Genomic DNA, 22006 nt, shown 5'->3' with positions numbered 1-22006 from the left:
TTTTCACATTACCTTTTAGAGTAGTCTCCATTATTAAAATGGAGATTCATTTCTATAGTAGTAATGTTGGTCCCCAAATGCAATAGAAATAATAAAGAAAAACAACTGATCTTTTCATGTATACAGAAAAATATTTTTCTAATGAAATATTATTAGCATATTTTTCTCAAATTGCTAGGAGGAAGAATCACTTGCTACTAATAGAACAGCTCATAAATGTCTTCTTTGCTCTGAATGTTATGGAGACTACATATTGTTAATTTATCTCACTTCAGTTAAGCAGAGGTAAAACAGTTTTACTGGATGCTGCTTTGGTTTTCTGTACCTCACAGGCCTCTTCTGATACAAACCCAGAAAAGGTCATGAGCTTTAAGCAAATCATGTATTTGACTACATTGAAGGCATAAGCCTCTGGTTCTGCAGTTTGTTCACCTCACAAAGGATGCTGGCTCTCTAGGTGTGAGTGAGGACTGAAATACAGTTCATGCTCCATTTGCCAAACTATGTACCCTGTTGCAGAACTACCAGGTTTGGGAGCATCTCAGAGGAAGGTATACCTCTTTGTAATTTTCTGCCCAGGGATGGTCACTTTTTGCCATTCATCTGTCAAGAGGGAGCACCTTTCAGTCGTTCTCACAAAGCACTCTCTATGGTAACACAGATTTGCCTTTATATATATATTGGAGGCACCCAACTCCTTCCTCACCCTCAGTTTTCCCATCTAAACACCCCAATTTTGTCCTGCTAACACTGCCTTTGTTTAGGACTTCATCTTCTCTGACCTGGAACACTTTGGCTGCCTCTGAATCCATCTTTCTTCCAGGCATCTGGGTCTCAGAATCTAGTTCATATTCCTACTGCCTGCTTATCACTCAGCCCCAAATCTGCTACTTCACCTTCACCCACCTCTGTCTCCATTGTCCTCACTCAGCACTCAGTGTGAACCATAATGTATCATATCTTTCCAGTCTTCATGATGCTCTATTGCTGGCAAACTCTGCTCCTTCACTTCTACTTTGCCTGGCTCGTAGATTTAGCTCAAACATCACCTCCTTATTACAGCATTTTATTCCTTCCCTGGCTTGAATTAGATGCTATTCCTGTGTGAATCTGCAGATCCTTGTACATGCTGCTGTTGTAGCACTGACCGCACAGATTTGTGATCCTCTATTATGTCATCCGTTGCATGGAGCTGCTTGAGAAAAGGGACTCTAATTCTCCATTTTAATCCCTGTATCTAAACTTCAATTATAGATGAAAAAAATTACTCTTAGTTATTATTCCCAGATTACTCAAATCCAGGAAGTCTGGCCCATCAGCAAAAAATTCAAACACTTAAAAAGTGCTGGATGTAGAGTCATAGTTATATGCCACTGAAATTGGTATCCAAAATGCTTTCTATATTATTTTAAAATAATACTTTAATAATTATAAAGTTAAAGTATTATCATTATAGAAAATTTAGAAAATATATGAAAGACTAAATAATATAAAATAGCTTAAATATCATCTAGATATAACTTCTAGTCTTTCATTAATATCAATACAATGATATTAAACAAAATGTGTATCTATATATGTACATCTATACCAGTTTATTAAATGGGCTACACTCAGTGGAGTATAAATAAGGAAACAACTCTTGTTCTGTCTTAATTGTCTTTCAAGCCTTGTCTATTGTATCTCTTTCCTGTCCTTGGAAAACATCTTAGGCCAATCCTAAAGCTCTCCAGTCACTTTGAGGTATTAATAACCAGTCTAATTTTAATGTACAAAACTTCATTTTGCAATTAAAGTTAAAGCTGCTGCTTCTCCCAAGTTCAGGCCTGTTTCAGACTTGGAAATCTTCATAGGGCTAGGAAATGAAGGGTAGTCTAACAGGAGGGAGGTCACATCTTTACTATTACCTTATTTTTCCACTCCTCCTTTGTCACTTACTGTGTTGTCTCTGGCCTCTTCTAAGCTAAAGAGATGGATAGGCTAAAGAGTAAACAGAAAAAGGTTGCAAAGGTTATATTTAATAATGACATGCAGATGCCCCAAATGCTGGCTTTTTCAGAAGAAGAAAAGCTTCTATGGGGCTCTGAGGACCTTCTCCTGCAATGCTCACTGGTATAAGGCATGGCCCCATAGCTGGCTGTTCATGCACCACCTCACCCCTATTGCCATGATTCATTGCATGTAGACTTATCCTGGGGTCTTTTCACCCTGGCACCGACTCATCTTGGTATCCAGTACCCTCTAATTCCACCAGAACCAGGGCCTCCTCCCCATCCTCAATGGAGGAAGTGCAACCTACTTTCAATGCAGCTTTCTCTCTTTGCTCTGCTAACCCAGAATGCTACAGCCAGACTTTGGTCTTCAACTCTTTCATGGAAAGATCAGGCAACAGTCTCCACACTCTCCAAGGAATGAAAATCAAATTTTACCAATACCTACCTCTGCCACACCAAATTTGCTCTGATTACAAGGTAGTGAGAGGTTCTTGAATGGTTTTGCAACACAGAAGATTAGTATGTAGGTGTTCCCTCTGAAGCTTTAAATCTCTCCTGAGCAATTCTGTATATCCTCTACCCAGATTTCCTCCATGGTAACATCTCACAGAATTATAGTACATTATTATCAGTATATTGACACTGAAACAATCCACTGCTAATATTCAAATTTCTCCAGTATTAGTTGTACTTGTTTGTGAGTGTCAGTGTATTTAGTTCTATACAGTTTTATGCCATGAATAGTGTGTCTACCACTATAATCCACATACAGAATAACTCTTGGGAATTACTGCATTACCTTTTTATAACCAAACTCATCTCCTTTACCCCCACCACCAACCTGGCAACCACTAATCTGTTTTCCATTTCTGTAATTTTGTCACTTCAAAAATACTATATAAACAGAGCTATACAGTATGTAACCTTTTGAAATTGGTGGGTTTTATTCAGCATAATTTCTTGGAGATTCATATAAATTGTTATATGTATCAATAGATCAATTCTTTTTATCACTGAATTGTTCTGTGGTATGGATACCACTATCTGTTAACCATTCACCTGTTGAAGAACATCTGATTTTTCCAGTTTAGAACTATCATGCATAAATATATTATGACCATTTGTCTACCAATTTTGTGTGAATATGTATTTTCATTTCTCTGTGATAAATGCCCAAGAATGCAATTTGTAAGCAGTATGTTAAGACATGTTTGGTTTTACAAGAAAATGCCAGAAAAATTTTTCTTCCAGATTGGCTATACCATTTTATATTCCTACCAGCAAAGTATGAGTGATTCAATTTCTCTGTCTCCTTGACAGTGTTTCACATTTTTCACACTGTTTGATAGTTGTGTACCAGTATCTTACTGAGTTTTTAATTTTCATATCCTTAAATTTAATTTCATATCCTGATAAAATATGGCTAATGATTTTGAACATCCTTTCATGTGCATTTTTGCCATCTGCATATACTTGGTGGAAAGTCCTTTCATACCTTCTGCTCATTTTCTAATTTTATTGTTTGTATTTTTACTGGTAGCTTTGAGAGTTCTTTATATATTCTAAATACTAGTCCTTGTCAGATATATGGTTTTAAACATTTTCTCCTAGTCTGTAACTTGCTTTTTTATCCTCTTCATGTGAGCTTCTTCAGAGCAAAAAAAAAATTTAATTTGGAGGTCTAATCTATCAATTCTTTTTTATGGATCATTCTAGCCCTAAGTGTGAAGATAAATGTTGGCTAACATTCAGTTGCATAGGATTTCTCTCCACAAAATTTCCTAATTTCATGAAAGACTTGATTTTTCACTGGCTTTCCCTTGTTCCCATAATATATTTATTTGATAAGCAATTGCCTTTTCTTATTTCTTATATATAAGGAGCTGTCTACAATAAAATGGTGTATTTATTGTAGATAAAATATTTTTATTATATCACCCTTTATTCAAATGTTAAAATTACCATAGGAAATAGAGGCTTTTAAAACGTATAAGGAGATGCTAATAACAAACAAAAAAATCACGGTTTCCTCCTATCACTTTGCTAAACTATTGCTGTGATGGAAGAAGAGTCTCCTTAATGTCTCCATTATATTGATAGAAAACCTTTCCCAGGTGCTAAACAAAGATTGAACACACTCTTAAGTATGCTAGGACTCAGGCATGCAAAAAAAAATCGACAGTATCTTTGCCCTAAAGAAGCCCATGGTCTAATTTGAGATAAAAGATTAACCCAAATTACCTAATTACAAAGCAATATAAAGTCTATGAAAATCTATACAGGTAATTGAGGTCTAATGCGTGGTATGGAAAAAAATTTCTAAATGGCAGAAAACAAATGCCTAGTTTTCTGAGCTGAGGCAGAGAAGACTTTGAAAGAAAACAAAACTAGTAATAGAAAATATTTCAGAACCAATAAATTTGTTCATCTGGAATCACAGTAAACCTTCCTTACACTTGCTCATTATTATCCCAGGTTGATAACACTCTCAACCCACTACCAAGTGCTATAAGGCATATTCAGTTGCAGCTGGCCATACAAATACTTTGCTTCCTTTTTTTTCCTCTACCTCTGAGTCCATTTAACTTCACTTAAACTGTTTTGACAGATGCCCCAAAAGCTGAGACTGTAGACTGAGTGATGGAATTTTAGAAGACCGCCAGATGGTGGCAGTGTCCAGTTCTGACATTAAGTCATCTGTACCTAATATGTCATACTTTAAAAGAATTGCAAAGAAACATCTGGTGCTCAGGAATGTATGGCTTAAGTTGTTAGCATGCTTTGGCAAACAGTAACTTAAAATCGTGTAATTATCAGCTATACAATAACACATCGTAGACTAGAATATGAAAATGTTTCTTAATCTACCCCAAATCTTTTTTCTCCCACTTTTTTTTAAATTAAAGTATCATTGATATATAATCTTATGATGGTTTCACTTAAACAACACAGTGGTTTCAACATTCACCCATATTATCAAGTCCTCACCCCTCTCTATTGCAGTCACTGTCTATCAGCATAGTAAGATGGTATAGAGTCATTGTCTTCTCCATGCTGTACTGCTTTCCCTGTGATCTACCTATATTGTGACTACGAATTATAGTGCCCCTTAATCCCCTTCTCCCTCCCCACCCACCCTTCCCAATCCCTCCCTTTTGGTAAGAATTAGTCCCTTCTTGGTGTCTGTGAGTCTGCTGCTATTTTGTTCCTTCAGTTTTGCTTTGCTGTTATATTCCACAAATAATTGAAATCATTTGGTATTTGTCGTTCTCCACCTGGCTTATTTCACTGAGATAATACTCTCTAGATCCATCCATGTTGTTGCAAATGGTAGAATTTGTTTTCTTCTTATGGCTGAATAATATTCTATTGTGTATATGTACCACATCTTCTTTATCCATTCATCTATGGATGGATGCTTAGGTTTTTTCCATATCTTGGTTATTGTAAATAGTGCTGCAATAAACATAGGGGTGCATATGTCTTTTCAAATCAGGGATCTTGTTTTGTTTAGGTAAATTCCTAGGAGAATTACTGGGTCAAATGGTACTTCTATTTTTAGTTTTTTGAGGAACCTCCATATTGCTATCCACAATGGTTGAACCAATTTATATTCCTCACAATGTAAGAGGGTTCCTCTTTCTCTGCATCCCCACCAGCATTTGTTGTTTCTTGTCTGTTGGATGTCTGCCATCCTAACTGATGTGAGGTGATACCTTATTGTGGTTTTGATTTTCACTTCCCTGATGATTAGTGAGGTGGAGCATCTATTCATGTGTCTGTTGACCATCTGAATTTCTTCTTTGGAGAAGTGTCTGTTCAGCTCCTCTGCCCATTTTTTAATTGGATTATTTGCTGTTTGTTTGTTTGTTGACGTGTGTGAGCTCTTCATATATTTTAAATGTCAACCCCTTATCGGATGTCATTTATGAATATATTCTCCCATACTGTAGGATGTCTTTTTGTTCCACTGATAGTGTCCTTTTCTCTATAGAAGCTTTTTAGCTTGATATAGTCCCATGTGTTGATTTTTTATTTTGTCTCCCTTGCCCAAGGAGACATGAAACTACCAAAAATCTTTTACTGAACAACTCATCAGTTGTTACTGGCTCAGCCTCAAAGACAAGAAGTAACAGTTCAAAAATATTTTTTATGAAAAGTACTATTTCTGTTCATCAATTGGCTTAGATATTTAAAATATAATAATATGCTTGTCACATGAAGCACTGTGAATCAGAAGATAAAAATAATAACAGATAAAACAATAACATAATAATACATGTAAAGTTATAATGGTATTCAAACACTGGAATTGCTTATTTGACATTAGGTTGTCAAACACTAGGTTTATTATTTGAGTTCTGTTTGCTAACTAAAATAATCTAGGGCTCTATTTCAGAGTAACAAAATGCAGCATCTCCTTTCATGGTTTCATTAAGTTTAAAATTTTTAGCAAACCCTCGATAATGTTATTATTGTATAATATGCATTATTATTTGGTAGAGCTCCTCTTCCTTTGTCTCTTCAAATCCCAGAGTGTTCATATTACTTATAAGTTAATCAGTCTAAAAGATTGATTCACTAACTGTTTTAGCAAGAGCATTGTTTTAGAATAAATGTGCAATGACTGACAGCATCAGTTTTAGGATAAGTCCTAAAATGGCAAGAATAAATACATTTTGCATAAGTCTGGTAAATTCCACTTAGCAACACTTGCAAAAATATCAAAGAGCTTTAATGGGCAGTAAGTGAATTTATACTATTATGCAAAGCACCATATTGATTTCAACAAAAATAATAATAATACCAACTTGCCAGAGCTTCCCATAAATCATTTTGTGATTCATTCAGACTGGCCATGACTCTGCAGCTGTAGGCAAATGTATATTTAATTTGATTTATGAATAGCTTAACAAATACTGAATGACATATACAATTGTCCCATAATCTTCGGGAACATACCCTACAAACAAAAGTCTTAGAACAGGATATTAAATGAAACACTTACTGTGTAGGTTTCAGTTAAGACCCAAAGCCAAGGCCTAAACAACAATTGACAAGTACTCCCACATTTTTAATGGAAGTGCTGTCATCTATGCAGAACTTACAGAGGAAAGTTGCAAAAACACAATTTGGTGAGCCAGTGTCCCCTGCAGTTTAAGTGGTCAAAAAGTTTGGAAACTAGGCAGAAGAAAAAAAAATTGAGTTGTTCATTTGCTATAAATCCCACCATTATCTCCTCAACTCAAATTTTAAATAAGCTTTAAGGAAACCACTTGAGAAGCTTGAAATGTAAACACTGATGCTTGAGAAAGACTCAGTGGTTAATGTTTGACATGTACCTTATAAAATGGTATAGGGTATGTTCCAGAAGATGATTAGAGCATAGTTTGTGACATTAAATATTTTCAACCCATTCATAAATTTACTTTAAAGTAAAAGGCTATTGTCCTAAACTGGCATAGCAGAGGAAGGTTCTGGCTACACTTTCCCTGGGAAAGACAAGATAGTGTAAATGTTTCTTGAAGACCATAGGTGGACAACTTAGGAAAAAGCGCTTCCTTAGAAACATTTCAAATCCTGTTCTAGAAGAATGGATAGAGGAATGGAGTAACTCCAATAGAGGGAATGAATTTCTGGATTTCCAGGGACTAGGGGAGAAATATTATGCATATAGCTAGAAAAAATGCATTACCTATATCATAGAAAATGTAGCCAAGTAGTCCCAGTAGGCTCCCTTGAGAAAGCCACATATCTTTGTTTTGATAGGTTACCTTATCCTGTGGTAATAACCCCATAATTTTAGTAGCTGAAAACCACAAAGATTAGTTTCTTACTCATGTAACATAGTTGTCATATGTCAGGGGTAAACAGAGGTTGCCTCTTCTCATTAAAATTTCAATAATCCAAGCTAATCAATAGCTATCATCTTTTAGGTTTCTGAGCAATGTCAAAAAGAAAAGAAAAATCTCCAGAGACTCTCAAACCAGCTCATCCTATCAGTGATACTTGTCTCTTCTGCTCACAACTCCTTCATCAGAACCAGTCATATGGCCTCACAGAACCACAGAGAGCCAGGAAGTTCAAATTCTACCATGTGCTCAGAAGGAACAGAAATTTGTAATAAGTAACACTAATGTCTACCACATCATCCTAAGGTAAAACAGACACCACCAAACCCAAAGAAAGCTTATTCAGGGTTACATTCAGGTCAACCAAATCAGACCTCACCTTCACCTCTTCCACTTTTCTGAGATTCAACCCTAGAGGAGCTAGAGGCAGCCTGCTTGAACAAGACCAAAAGCATGAGAGTAAAACAGGAGAGGCTGAATGACTCCCCTTTTTTTCCCACAAGTGGTCAACATACAGCTAGCCAGAACTGAGGTAGAAGAAAACTTTATCACTAGATGAATTTAGGATTTCCTTATTAAATGAATGGGATATAATCAAAATGAGACTACTACCAGATTAGCAGTGATCACAAAACATTATATTTTCTTAACAGCAAGTAAATAAGATTCAAGGCCTATCTGAGATTTTATTCATGAGAAACAAAAGGATTAGCCCCACTGAGCAATTTGAATGGAAAACACCTGTTTGCTTAAATAAGATATACACATATGAAAAAAGTGTTTATGCTAAGTGAATGTAGTTTATTGAATGGTCAGAAAGTCAAAAAGAAAGTGAAAATGAAAAGTGAGTCCAAATAAAATGAAAACTATCAAAATATCTTTAAAAATCAGAGGAGAAATATGACACACAACTAAGGGAATCTCAGAAGCATTAAGATAAAAAGCTATTACAGAAATGGGGGTGGGAAAAGTTTAGAAATAAGGCTAAACTACCCTGGAGTTTTTCCCAGATATATGAAACCCGAATTAAAGATAAAAATGCTGTGAGAATCTGACTTAAGTCAAAAACATCTAGGAAAATGCTCCATCACAGCAAAATGAATGGCAGAAAATCTGATTAGACTCTGTAACATAGCAAAAGAGGAATGCTGGGCACAGACGAAAACATAATTTATTTCCAACAAAACAGATTTAGGCATAGAACGATAACCCGTTATACTATCAGAACACATTAACAGTGGATCTCCCAGAAGCAAACTACCATTAAATCAGTAACTATTTGCTCTTTGAATTTCTCTCTGTCAGTGATCTAGAAAGTATCAAATAAGAAAATAGGAGAAAAAAAGGATACAAGCATCTTGAAAGGCCGAATATTCCAAATAAAAAAGAGTAAAATACTGATTATTTCATGCAAATTGGCTATAATTTGAAGACAGGGTAAAAATCAGTGCTTATTCAGAACCAAGGAGTTGCTCAACAGTCTTTAATCCAAGTCTAACTGATTATATGAAAATTATCTACTGATCCATCTATAACTAGGTCTTTAAAATACAATTGCCTGATCTGCATTGTTAGCTTTATTTCATAATCTTAAAATTCATATAATATGAAAATTTGATTAAATAATGTTAGAAAAGCAGTAAAAATCCAAAAATCAATTTCAAATTGATTGGTTTTGTTTTACTTTTCTGTATCAATTCCCCATTTTGTTTCTAAAAATGATATGCATTATCATTTTTTATTAAATAATGTTAGAAAATTTGATTAAATAATGTTAGAAAAGCAGTAAAAATCCAATAGAAAGAAATGAATTTCAAATTGATTGGTTTTGTTTTTACTTTTCTGCACCAATTCCCCATTTTGTTTCTAAAAATGATTTACATTATTGCATTTGAGATTATTTTTATCAACGCTTTTAAATATATATTTAATTCAGGAATGATTTCTCTTGTACAGGTACTGAGTAAACAAGTTTATTTTCACCCATTATCTGTTTTATTACCTTAAACTCCATGTAAGGTATGCAGGGCAGAAAAGCACTGTTACATATATTTTATGTCAGAAAACTAACACTTTATAGGATTAAGAGATTGCTTGAGGCCCAATAAGTAGCAGTCAGTGGTCGAGTCTGGATATGAAACCAAATCATTAAACTTTTAATCATTAAACATTATCTCTTCTACCAATAGAAACAGTATTATAATGGTTTTGGATATAATTTAAAACTGCCTAGATGTTTTAAAAATCATATTTCAATTGATTCCAAAAAATTTATACAAACTGACTATATTCTAGATTATTTTTAAAAATGACAAATATGACATAATTTTTACCCTCAAGATACACAGTGGTTTGGAAAGACATACAGGGCAGTGAGCAAAAGTAATACTGTTTTTAAATACATGCAACAACATAAGCTTTTAAAGGTAAGGTGATTGATTGCATTTTGTCCAGGGCTTCTGTAATAGTTTATTGAGAATATGATACCAAGTTAATTCTTTAAAGATGAAAAGGAGTTATTTTGCCTAGATAATCTGTAAAAAGCTACTTCAGTTAGAAGTATGTCAAGGGCAAAGTCATGCAGATATATAAACAATGTAATGGTTTTCATTTGGTACTTGTCTTTCTCCACCTGGCTTATTTCATTGAGCATAATACCCTCTAGCTCCATCCATGTTGTTGCAAATGGTAGGATCTGTTTTTTTCTTATGGCTGAGTAATATTCCATTGTGTATATGTACCACATCTTCTTTATCTACTGATGGACATTTAGGTTGCTCCCATATCTTGGCTATTGGAACAAAACAGCAGCAGAATCACAGAAGCCAAGAATGGACTAACAGTTACCAAAGGGAAAGGGACTGGGGAGGATGGGTGGGAAGGGACGGACAAGACCAGGGAAAAAGAAAGGGGGCATTACGATTAGCATGTATAGTGTGGGAGGCACGGGGAGGGCTGTGCAACACAGAGAAGACAAGTAGTGATTTTACAGCATCTTACTACACTGATGGACAGTGACTGTGAAGGGGTATGTGGGGGGGACTTGGTGAAGGTGGTAGCATTACATGTTCTTCATGTAATTGTAGATTAATGATACCAAAATAATAATAATAATAACAATAATAATAATAATAATAATAATAATAATTTTTAAAAGTGTAATGGTTTTATCTATACTAGATTATTTTACTTTTAAATATTGTTTCCAAGATCTCAAAACTTAGTGTGAATTATTAATTAAATTAATTCGTACTTTATTCTTACAAAATGATTAGTATACTTGATAACTCTATATTCTTTCTTCTCCTATGAGGAGATCTAAATGGAAAGATGGATGATTATCCCCCCAAAATGCAAATAACTTCTCCATGATTTTCTACCATTACTAGTGATAAAACATTTGATTATCATCCATATTCTACAGCTATAATATGAACTCATTAATTTCTATTGAATCAAACTGCATACCCACCCCCAAAATTTACATTAACATAATAATTGAACCTTCCTTTCTGAGCCAGATAATAATGTTTTTAGCCTTGTTCCCCTAACATCCTTCAATAACATCCACATTAGGTGCTCCTATAGATGGATGAACAGGAACAGAAGTTCCAAGTACAATCACCCAGACCTAAATACTTTGCTAGGCTACATAACCTATAAATAACATGTTATCTACAAATAACATGTAGAATGTATTTCACTTCATATTTCACATTAATTTCATCAATCTTGTTCATAAATATTTTCAAGTGCAGTGAATGACAAAATTCTTAATTTTTTGTGATTACAATTTCTCTGACAAAGACATTCTACATTTTTATTGAAAGTTTATGTAGAACCCTGTGAGAATCTTGAAAAGAACCAACCATAAATGCTTCCTTCCAAATTTTAGCATCTCCAAAAATAAGATTACTAACATATGAATGAATAGGTTCTAGAATGCTCTTCAGTAATCTCAAAACATTATCTAGGAATAAAACAGCAATGGAGTGCCAATTATCTTGTTTAGTTACATAGAATCAGTTTTCATGGAAAACAATGAAAAATATCAACTAAAGCCATGTACAGAGACAAAAACAATTTTCTACAGGCTCCAGTGCTTAAGGACAATGACTTGGAGGGGATATGTTGGAAGTCATGTATCTAAAAGATAGGTAAATAGACTAGATGGTTAAGGCCACTCACAGAAAAGATCCAAGGAACATCAGCGATACATACATCTACTAGTACCCTCTTATTCACACTTTTTTTTAAAAGCACAACTCTTTTGCATTGCTGCCCCAATGACACAAATACATCAGCCTCTACTAGGAATCCAATCTATTTAATGTTACTAAGACTTGTATGGCTTTGCTGAAGATTTTGAGATCACAGGAAGCAGTGACATTGCACAAAGTACAACACTGCATTGGAAAATTTCCCACTTGACATCCATCTTCTCAAGTTTTTTTCTGGCCCCCGACCACTTGATCCTGACTACTTAATCCTCCTGTCACCTAACCACACAACACTCAGTCTCACTCATCTCTCACTGCTTATGCAACATAGTTTCCATTAAATAAAAGAATAAGGATATATTTTAAGAACTCTTACCATACCTCTCCAACCCTCCTGGGTAAATTCATGCCATTCTGAAGTTTCTTAATGCATATAGCACAATGTCTCATTAAAGATTGTTTCTTTCAGTTGCTCATTAGTTCTTTCCCACATCAGCCTGTAAGCCTTTCAAAGGAAAGATTAAATTTGCACCTTCCCACAATCTATTACCCAGGGCCTACCCCAGTGCTTAACACAAAAGAGGTATATAATCAATACTTGCTGAATGAATCAATCTACCATAGACTTGTTCTACCAGAACATTGAATTGTTCTACAAACAAATTTTTCTCCTTAACGCTGTATCTTGTAGATTTTACCACAACTGCAACATTCCCTTTATCTTCTTACTAAACCAACAGTTTTGCTTCTTCCTTTAAAATCTGTCTGTAATTTGGGGTCTTTTTTTCAACCTTACTTCACTGGCAAGAATTTCCATTATAATGTTGAGTAGAAGTGAGGAAAGCAGATATTCTTGCCTTGCTCCAAAGAATAAACAAAAAGCATTTGGTCTTTCATTATTAAGTATCATATCAGCCATCAGCTTACTGCAGATGTTCTATATAAACTTGAAGTTTTCTTATATTCCTAGATTTTTATTGAGATTTTGTCAAGAATAAATGTTGAATTTTCTCAAATGCATTGTGTTGTATCTACTGAGATGATCATATAGTTTTTCTTTTTTGCTATGTTAATATAATGAAATTTATTGATTGATTTTCTAATGCTAAACCAATATTACATTGATGGGATGAACCCATTTGGTCCTGATGTAGTATCTTTCTATATAGTGTTGATTTACATTTGCTGAAGTTTTGTTTATACTATTTACATTTATGTTCATGAAAGATATCAGTCTGTAGATTTTTTTTTCTAATGCCTTCTCATGGTACCCATAGCAGGATAATGTTTGTCTCACAGGATAAACTGGGAACTGTTTGTCCTCTACAGTTCTGTGGAAAAGAGTGTATAGAATTGGTGCTATTTCTTCCTTAAATGTTCAAAAGATTTTATAGTAAAATCACCTGTGCCAAGGTTTTACTCTGTGGGAAGACTTTGGAGGATTGTTTTTTTTTTTTTTAATTTGGGATATTTTCAACAGCTATCTTGAGATATAATTTATATACCACAAAATGCACTCATTTTATGTGAACAATTCAATGATTGCTAATAAATATATAGATTTGTGCAACATCACCATATTCCAATTATAGAATGGATATATTACCTCAAAATATTCTTTGTGCTCACTTGTGGTTACTCACCATCTCCACTCTCTGTGCCGCACAAACAATAATCTACCTTTGAATTCTGTAAATTCACTTTTTTGGATATTTTATATAAATGGTAACATACAATATGTGGTCCTTTATATCTGGCTTCTTTCATTCAGCCTAATGTTTCCAAGGTTTTACTAATTGTAGCATGTATCATTATTTCATTCCTTTTTATTGCTGAATATTATTCCATGGCATGGATATACCTAATTTTGTTTATCCATTCACCACCTGATTTGGTGTAGAAAGGTTTTAACTACAAATACAATTTCTTTAAAAAATATGAAGCCATTCAGTTTATGTATTTCTCTTGTGCATACATAATAGATCTTTGCAGACTCATGAGAGCATTTTAGAGGAACTTGGAATTCTTGGAAGAGGAACTATGAAGCCAATTATTATGAAATTTTATAATGTTTATTAATTAATAGATAATTTTAAATTAATATGTTTATTATGACTGTATATTTAAATAATTATTATTTAAATTTCTTTCCTGATGGGTTGAACCAGTTTACAATGTCTCCAGTTACATATGTGAGTGTCTATTTCCCTACTCCATTACAAACATGGGAAATCTATCAATGTTTTCATCTTTGTTCCAATTCATCAGAAAGACTACCTCACTATTATGTTATTTCCATTGAAATTACTAGTGAAGTTTATATTATTGCTCATTTGTATTCCACTCACCCTCAGATTATTTTCATCTCCCTTTATGAATTCTTTCCAGGACACTCTCACTTAACCTTATTCTGCACTGGCTGGTTAGACAACTCCTATATTATTTTGTACAGTCTTGTGAACCATAGGTACTTCATAAAATTTTTCAAATGAGTCAATAGACTATTTTTTGTTGTTGTTAGCTTACCACCCACTTTTGCCTTTTCTTCTTCACAAGATCTCAAGATTCTTGAGAACAAGAACAATACACATACAATACACATTAAACCCTGAATATCAAATAGAAAATGTCTTCAACATTAATAAATATTTGAGTACTAATTGATGTGAATTTAATTGAGACCAAAACTAGGGCTTTAGAGTTTACCTGCAATGAAACTGAAGGCAACTCATAAAGAGTAACCATTTGCAACCCATAATCATATGCTTAACAAGTGGGGGACAGTCAAGAACATATTTTCACAAGAACCAAGTACTGCTTTTAGCAGGATGTACACACATATATTCATAGTGTGCGTATATACTACAGTTGACCTTTGAACAACATGGATGCAGTCTAACCCAGAACTGTATGGGTCTACTTACATGCAGATTATTTTCAGTAAATATATTGGATTATTTTTGGAGATGTGCAACAATTTGAGAAAACCTTTTTTATTCTGTAGTTTATTGTAAGAACACAGTATATAATAATATAATATGCAAAGTATGCATTAATCAGCTATTTATGTTATCAGTAAAGCTTCCAGTTAACAGTAGGCTTCTGGTCAACAGTAAACATGTTTAGGAAGTTAAAAGTTATATGCAGATTTTTTACTGCAATGGTGGGTCAGTGCCCCTAGCCCTCATGGTCAACTGTACATATAAAAAGCTTAATTCTGGAATACATTTACATATATACTATATACTATAGTGTGTATACAAAATATATGGAAAAGTCACAGAAAAAATAATTAAGAAGTCCCTTTCTGTTTGACAAATGAAGCCCACCAAAATCAACATTTACATCAAGGCACTGTTGTTGGCTTCCCTGCTACACTGGGAGCAAATATAGTTTTTATGCTAATTATTTCCCTTCATGCTGGCTACTAGATAGATATTTTGCAGCTAACCATAGTTACATTATAATAGAATGAGATTGTATGAAGACACAAAATCCTCTTATGCAGTCCAATTTAGAATCCATTTCAAAAACTCTCTAATGCTACACCTAGAAACTGAAATGTGTTAGAAATTCTAGATTTTTGCATATATTTGTTACACTGAAATTTGGTTATGATTTTTGTAAAGACAATAATTCTCTCTTTATAAACAATTTGATATTATGTTCTATAATATCTGCAATAAAAAAACAGGAATTCTTTTTTTAGGCTAGGTTCCTAGGTTTGTATTTAATTCTACTAATATTATTAGAGAAAATATACTTGCGGATTATATTGACAATGACACCAAAATTCTAGGGAAGAAAATGGTATCTGACTTATCCTTGTAACCAGTAAAGATAAGCTGTTCTTAATATTAACTACTGAATACATTTAGAAAAGCAACTAGATTTGTTCTACTATCAAATCCTAGCAGGCCTCATGTTTTATCTAAAAAGCATATAATTATATCAATGGAGCACTTAAAACTTTATTCAAATCAATGAGTCATTTAATATCTACCATTTACTTTCTTACTAATTCACTTGATAAAAATAACCTGAAATTATATAATTAGTATTTAAAATTAGACAAATAAACTATAGGCATTCCTCATCAAATTCCATTGCAAAAACTACTATATTGTATTAGTTTTGTGTCCAACTTCACAAGTTAAACCATTGCATCAACATTTCAAAAGCTAAATATTTTTTAAGTTTTCACAGAAAATGGGTAACTGATATGACAATAATAATTGGCAATTGCTATTTGTGTCATACTAAGTATACTCAAAAAGAAAAATGTAGAATGCTAAAAAAAAGGGACTGCATTTGTTTTATTATTCAAAAATATTCTATTCTTTTCTTTTTCCTCTTCATCATCACAATTCTTTAAAAACTGCTCAAGTGCCCAGATAGCCTTTTTTATGTCTCACACAGTAAGCTTCAGTTTGTGCTATATTAATAACTTTGAGAAAATAATTTCACATACACACACACTAATTTAAATTTTACTTTCATGACACTTGTTAATAGCTCCTCCAGAAAAACCCTCTCATCAAAGGAATATCAACATCCAGGCTTCATTATGGAAGTTTTACAGGTATTTTTGAGATACATTTCATTTAGTTTTCCATCATGTGTTACAATGCCTTGCATTTACTTGGCACCTAAAAGTTTTGATTTTCTTTTTTCCAAAGCTTAACCTTGGTGTGGTTCTATTTTAAATACAAGAAGAGAGTGGGGAGATATTCAATTTCCCCATTTTACAGAATTTAACACCGAAACTTTAGAAAAATAAGAGAGCTTTCTAAAGTGACACCATTGGTGGTAAGAGAGAAGTAGAACTCAGGTCTTCTGATACCAAATTCAATGATTTTTCTACTTATTCACATTGCCTCCTGGTGGCATTGAATTCATTTCTCTTGGGAGATTTTGGACACTAGGTATTCTCCCTGAGGACATTTAAGAACCATTTATCAATCACACTTGCAGAGTGACAATGAAAAAAAAATGTTACATTTATTAAGAGTTAGATGGACTTAAGGGTTTCCTAAAATGGATTACTAATTTCTAAAAAGGTATATACAGACAAGTGTGACTCAACTATTTGCTTAATATGAACATTTCAGACTTGATTACATTGGCCATATGCACATGGAGAGAGTATAAACTACACGGAAAAAGTCACTTAAAGCACAAATGCACCATTTTTCAAGGCAGCCTTCCATCTCCAGTGACTATTATCCATTCTTGTATGTTTCCCAGAAATATTTCAGTGGAGTTGCAACCAGACACAAGAGGCATTCATAACATAAGAGATAACAATCAACTGATGACATGTATTCTCTAAAAATTGAACCCCACATTCTAGTGGGTTTTTACTGTGTAACACTTAAAAATAAAGGGAACAATCAGTATTTTAAAACTACCTCCCATTTAACAATAATTATGGACTGATAATTGTAAAACGAAAAAGAAAAAGAAAAACCTATAATTTGGCATGGATTTCATTCAGAAAAAAAATATTTTAACCAAAAGAGAGAGAAAGATAATAAAATAATGAAAGAAAGGAGGGAGTGAGAGAGAGGAAGAGAGGGATAGAGGAAGGAAGGGAGAAAGGGAGATTTTTTAAACAGACAAAAATGGTTGCTGAAAGAAAAAACCACAGAAATACATGCAGTTAGATAGGTAGACCTTTTGCCTGGTATTTAACCTGTCTTTCCTATTCTCCTTTCATTCCTTATCAAACATCTTTTTTTAAGCTCACTGATATTCTTTCAGGAAATATAATCGTTTATGATTAAATAGTTTTTAAGGTTCTTAACACCAAAGTAGCCTCTATATCGTAAAGGGAAGGGGCTTGGTGACATATTTCCTTATCAAAATTATAAATAATGTACCCATACATTGATAGCTATGACAAAGAGGGAAATATTCATGCAAATGCAGAAAAAGGATTTTTTTTTAATCTAGCATGCTGCCTTATGGATAAAATGCAACCAAGCTGGGGAATCATGAACTGACAAGCTTTTTTACATATAGTGACCTCCTCTCCTTGTACTACAGGAAAACATTTCCACCTACAGTCCTTTCACAGAATATCTAGAGACCAAATGAAATCAACCATAATGACTACCAGAGACAGACAATAATCAGTTTTTAACCGAAGCATCAAGCACAATTAATTTGTGACAACATCCTATCACTTCTTATTCTTGACATGAAGTTTCAGAGGACTCAAATGGTTTCCAGGTCCATGGCATCCCTGGAACATTTCAATATTTGGTCTCTTTGAAAATCATATTCATTAGAAAGGAAAAAAAGAAAAAAAAAACGCCTTTGGAGATGAAGCCCTAAAACTCAATTTGAGGTTACAAACCAGCATCACCAGTTTGATTCGATTAACACAGTATCTCCTACATATCATATACACATATTTTTAATACTAGTAGATCTTCCTCTAGCTCTAGAGGTGTCTTTCAGTAAGAAAATTGAACCCTTACTATGTATTTGTCTTGGTTAATTCAATTCAACAAATAAATAATTTGCATCTATGTCTACAGGTAGCTATATGTAGATGAGTAGCTATTACTTTGTCACTTTATAAATTTATGAAACAGTATAATTTTAGAATATAAACCATCCTTTTTGAGATACCAAAGTATTTATTCTTGTCTTCTAGTGAATGTAATACATGAATGACAAACTTTATATAAATCTTCCTTGAGATCATGCTGTGTTTTTTCTGGACTGAAAAGCATCAGTAAATTGGCCTGCTTCCACTTCTACTAAATTACACTTATTATACAATGTTAACTTACATGTTTACTTTAATCAAAAATAATAGATGCCCTACACATAAACAATAACCAAACTACTTCAGTCACCATCAGTAGGCAACCCGTTGCATTTAAATTCTTAAGGCAAAATACCTGACAGTATGTCACAAACATTTCACTGGTTTTCAGCAGGAAGTGCTTCATTCTTTTTGCCTCACACTCTAACTGTATTGGAGGTAATGCAAGCTACTGGATGATGATGATAGTACACTGAAGAGCATCCTATTCTTTTCAAATGTTCACCACTGCTTCATTTCTGAAAAATGTTTTTCACTCTTTCAGTATGTGGCCCAATATTTCACAAATGCTGGATCTTGGCTTTTATTCAGTATTCCTAGAATATTCTATACCCCCATCATATTTTCTTTCTTCAGTATTATTCCGCAGAAGGTTTCATATCACAAGTCATGTTTGTTAATAGCCACCTTTAGAGGACTCTGCAATTGCATTACTGAGTGTAAAATGACCACATATGGTATGCACAAACACAACACAGCACTCCAAAAAATAAATACACTTCCAGCTGCCTGACAGCCACAGTGTAATCATATCAAGCACACACAATACCCACTCTTTTTTTTCCTTTGGCCTAGACACAAACATAAAACATATTCAGTGCCCACCGTGCCCAAGGCAATACCTTGCAGAAATTTTTATAAGTGGCTTGAGCAAAATTATATCAAAGACAGTGTGAAATGTGAAATGAATCAGACTTCACCAAATAATCTGAACTCCAAGGCCATTTCCCAGCACTCCCTCCAACCTACTCCCTACGCACAAGCTTAACTTCACCCTCCTTCCTCCCCTCATATTGTGGCCATGACTTCTCATCCTTATCTCTGTCTCTCCAAGTCTTTCAGCAGCTTTGCTCTGTTCTCAGAGTCAGTCCCTTGGGAAAAGAAATCGGCAAAATGCTATATGGTGAGACCTCATCATCAGGTGAAAAGGAAAGAGAAGGAAGAGAAGAGGGTGTGGTACTCTTTTCTTCACCATACCACACCCCCAGAGTCCCGCACCTCTGTCCACTGCAGCTCAGCGGAGCACAGAGGGCCCCCTCGCTCACCTCGGAACAGCCTGGCCCAAAGACCGGCCACCCGACACTGTGTGCAGAAAACTTCTTTTAAAGCAGGCAAATATCCAAGGGAGGCGGGAGAAATTAGGGATTAGTTCAAATATACATTCCACTGAGATCCACGGAGCAAGCCTGAAAGGCATCTTTAGATATAGACCCGACAGACCCCCTACACTCCACTCCCTCCCACCTTGGGTATTTGGCAGAGAATTTACAGAGCCGGGGGTGAAGGCAGAGTGGAGAAAGAAGACATTACCTCCCGGGACTGCCCTCAGGGCGCGGGCCAGGATAGCACCCCCGAAGTGGCTCCGGCTCAGGGCACAGCTTTTCTGGGCTCAGCCTGGATTCAGACCCGCGTTCCCGCCTCTCCGCGCGCAGCCAGGAGGCGCGCCGGGACTCCGGCTCACGCACCCCGCCCGAGCCGGGCTTGCCTCCCCTGCCGCGCCCGCTCCGCCACCCGGCGGGCACGCTGGCTCCCTGCGCTCGCCCTCCGCCTCCCGGCGCCCCCACACCCACCCGCTCCGCGGCGCCCGCTGAGAGCCTCTAGCGGAAGCGAAGGGAACAGCAGCAGATCCGTGGCGCCCGGGCTCCGACGCCGGCTGCGGGGAGCCGGCCAGGCGGCGGCGTGGGATTCGCGCGACGCCCAGTCGGCCAGCCGGGTGCCGCTGCCGCCCTCACCTGCCCGCCTGTGCCAGGCTCACCGGCTACCGAGGCCCAGACGCGCTGGCCAGTGCCCACAGTGCTGAATGGCAACGAGGGGGTGGGTCTGCAGTGCTAACGAAAAAAGCCTCGCCACACACACACACACACACACGCATCCACACTGTATGTCAGCCTGAACAGACGACCCAGCTCGATACCTATTTCCAGCAGGTTCCAAAAAGTGTGCGGTCAGGACATGAGGACACTCCCTTCGGCTGGCTGCCGCCCACCTGGGCAGCGCCGGCACCGGCGACTCCCGACCTGCCCACCCGAGCCGTCAGCGCGGTGTGCCATCGCGCGGCGACGCCCGGAGAGATGCTCCTAACTTGGCTAACCCCCCGCCCCTCCGCACCATCTATTTTAAGTTAATTCTTCCTGGCAATTCGGGCAGCGGTTTCGCTGCTTCTTACCTTGAGACGCTGTTAATTCTATCTCATGTCCTTAAAATCCAAAGCCAAGGATGCGGCACACACAGGTCCAGAAGCTTTTCCGTGACGCCCCCGCCCCAGCGCTGCCGGCTCTGCCTTCCCGAGGGATTAGGAGGGGATGGCGGCTGAAAGCCCTCGCCCTGGCGGCGCCTCCCGATCTCCACGCCTGAGGAAACCGAGACCCGGACAACCTTCCCGGCCTCCGGAAGCCTCCCGGCCGTCCTCGCTCAACTTGGCTTTCTATTGAATGTTCTTTAACCCTGCAGGCCCCTCAGTCAGCTCCCCGGCATCAGGCAGGAAAGCAGCGGAAATTCTCTGTTGCGGCTGCTCCTCTCTTGTGTCTCTCTCTAGATAATACTCCACCCCCTTTCCTCCCCTTAATTTGGAAAATCTACTTTCTGCTCGGATTAGGTGAGGACAAGGCGGGGAGGTGCTGTAAGAAAAGCCACCCCCAGACACAGCTTCACAAATCTATCTCCCTGGGCAGCTCTTCGAGAAGGTTTCTGCTGTGAGGAAACTTTGAGGGGAGGGAGCTGCGGCCGAGCGGCGCTGGGCGGGCGACAGGCGGCGGGCGGCCAGCGCCAGGTGAGGAGGCTGAGAGGAGGCGGCGGAGAGGAGGAGGGACACCAGGCGGGAGGAGGGCGCTGGGTGGCGGGCGGCGGGCGGCTGGGTCCCGGCGGCCCCGCTCGGCTCACTGGCTGCGCACACACGCGCGCGCGCACACACGCACGCCCAGCCCCGTGCCTACGGCCCCAGGCCACTGGAGAGCGAGCGGTCGGGAGACGCACTGAGGCGCCGGGATTCCAACGAGGCAGACGGAAGGCTCAGTCACTCCTCGCTAGTTAACGCTTTGCTGCTGGCAGGCAGTTCCTCGCTGCGAGCCCTCGAGCCAGCTGGGCCATCTCCTGGGCCCCGGC

General features: G+C 36.9%; 1 protein-coding gene across 2 annotated transcripts in view; it reads right to left on the bottom strand.

The window, feature by feature from the left end:
* The window catches only part of LINGO2 (leucine rich repeat and Ig domain containing 2), a 1188155-nt gene extending 1166505 nt beyond the window's left edge, over positions 1 to 21650 (bottom strand). Inside the window, exon 1 of one of the 2 annotated variants that reach the window (XM_037020664.2) lies at positions 21072 to 21650. The gene's annotated coding sequence lies outside the window, so the exon portion shown is untranslated. Of the gene's footprint in view, positions 1 to 20215; positions 20534 to 21071 lie in introns of those variants that run through there. The other variant, XM_073228406.1, reaches the window with a different exon arrangement.
* Between the last annotated feature and the right edge of the window lie 356 nt (positions 21651 to 22006).

The sequence above is a fragment of the Manis javanica genome, chromosome 2 (genome assembly GCF_040802235.1).
Source record: "Manis javanica isolate MJ-LG chromosome 2, MJ_LKY, whole genome shotgun sequence".
Taxonomy (NCBI): domain Eukaryota; kingdom Metazoa; phylum Chordata; class Mammalia; order Pholidota; family Manidae; genus Manis; species Manis javanica.
The sequence above is the reverse complement of the archived record's forward strand: the minus strand, read 5'-3'. Positions and strand labels throughout refer to the sequence as shown.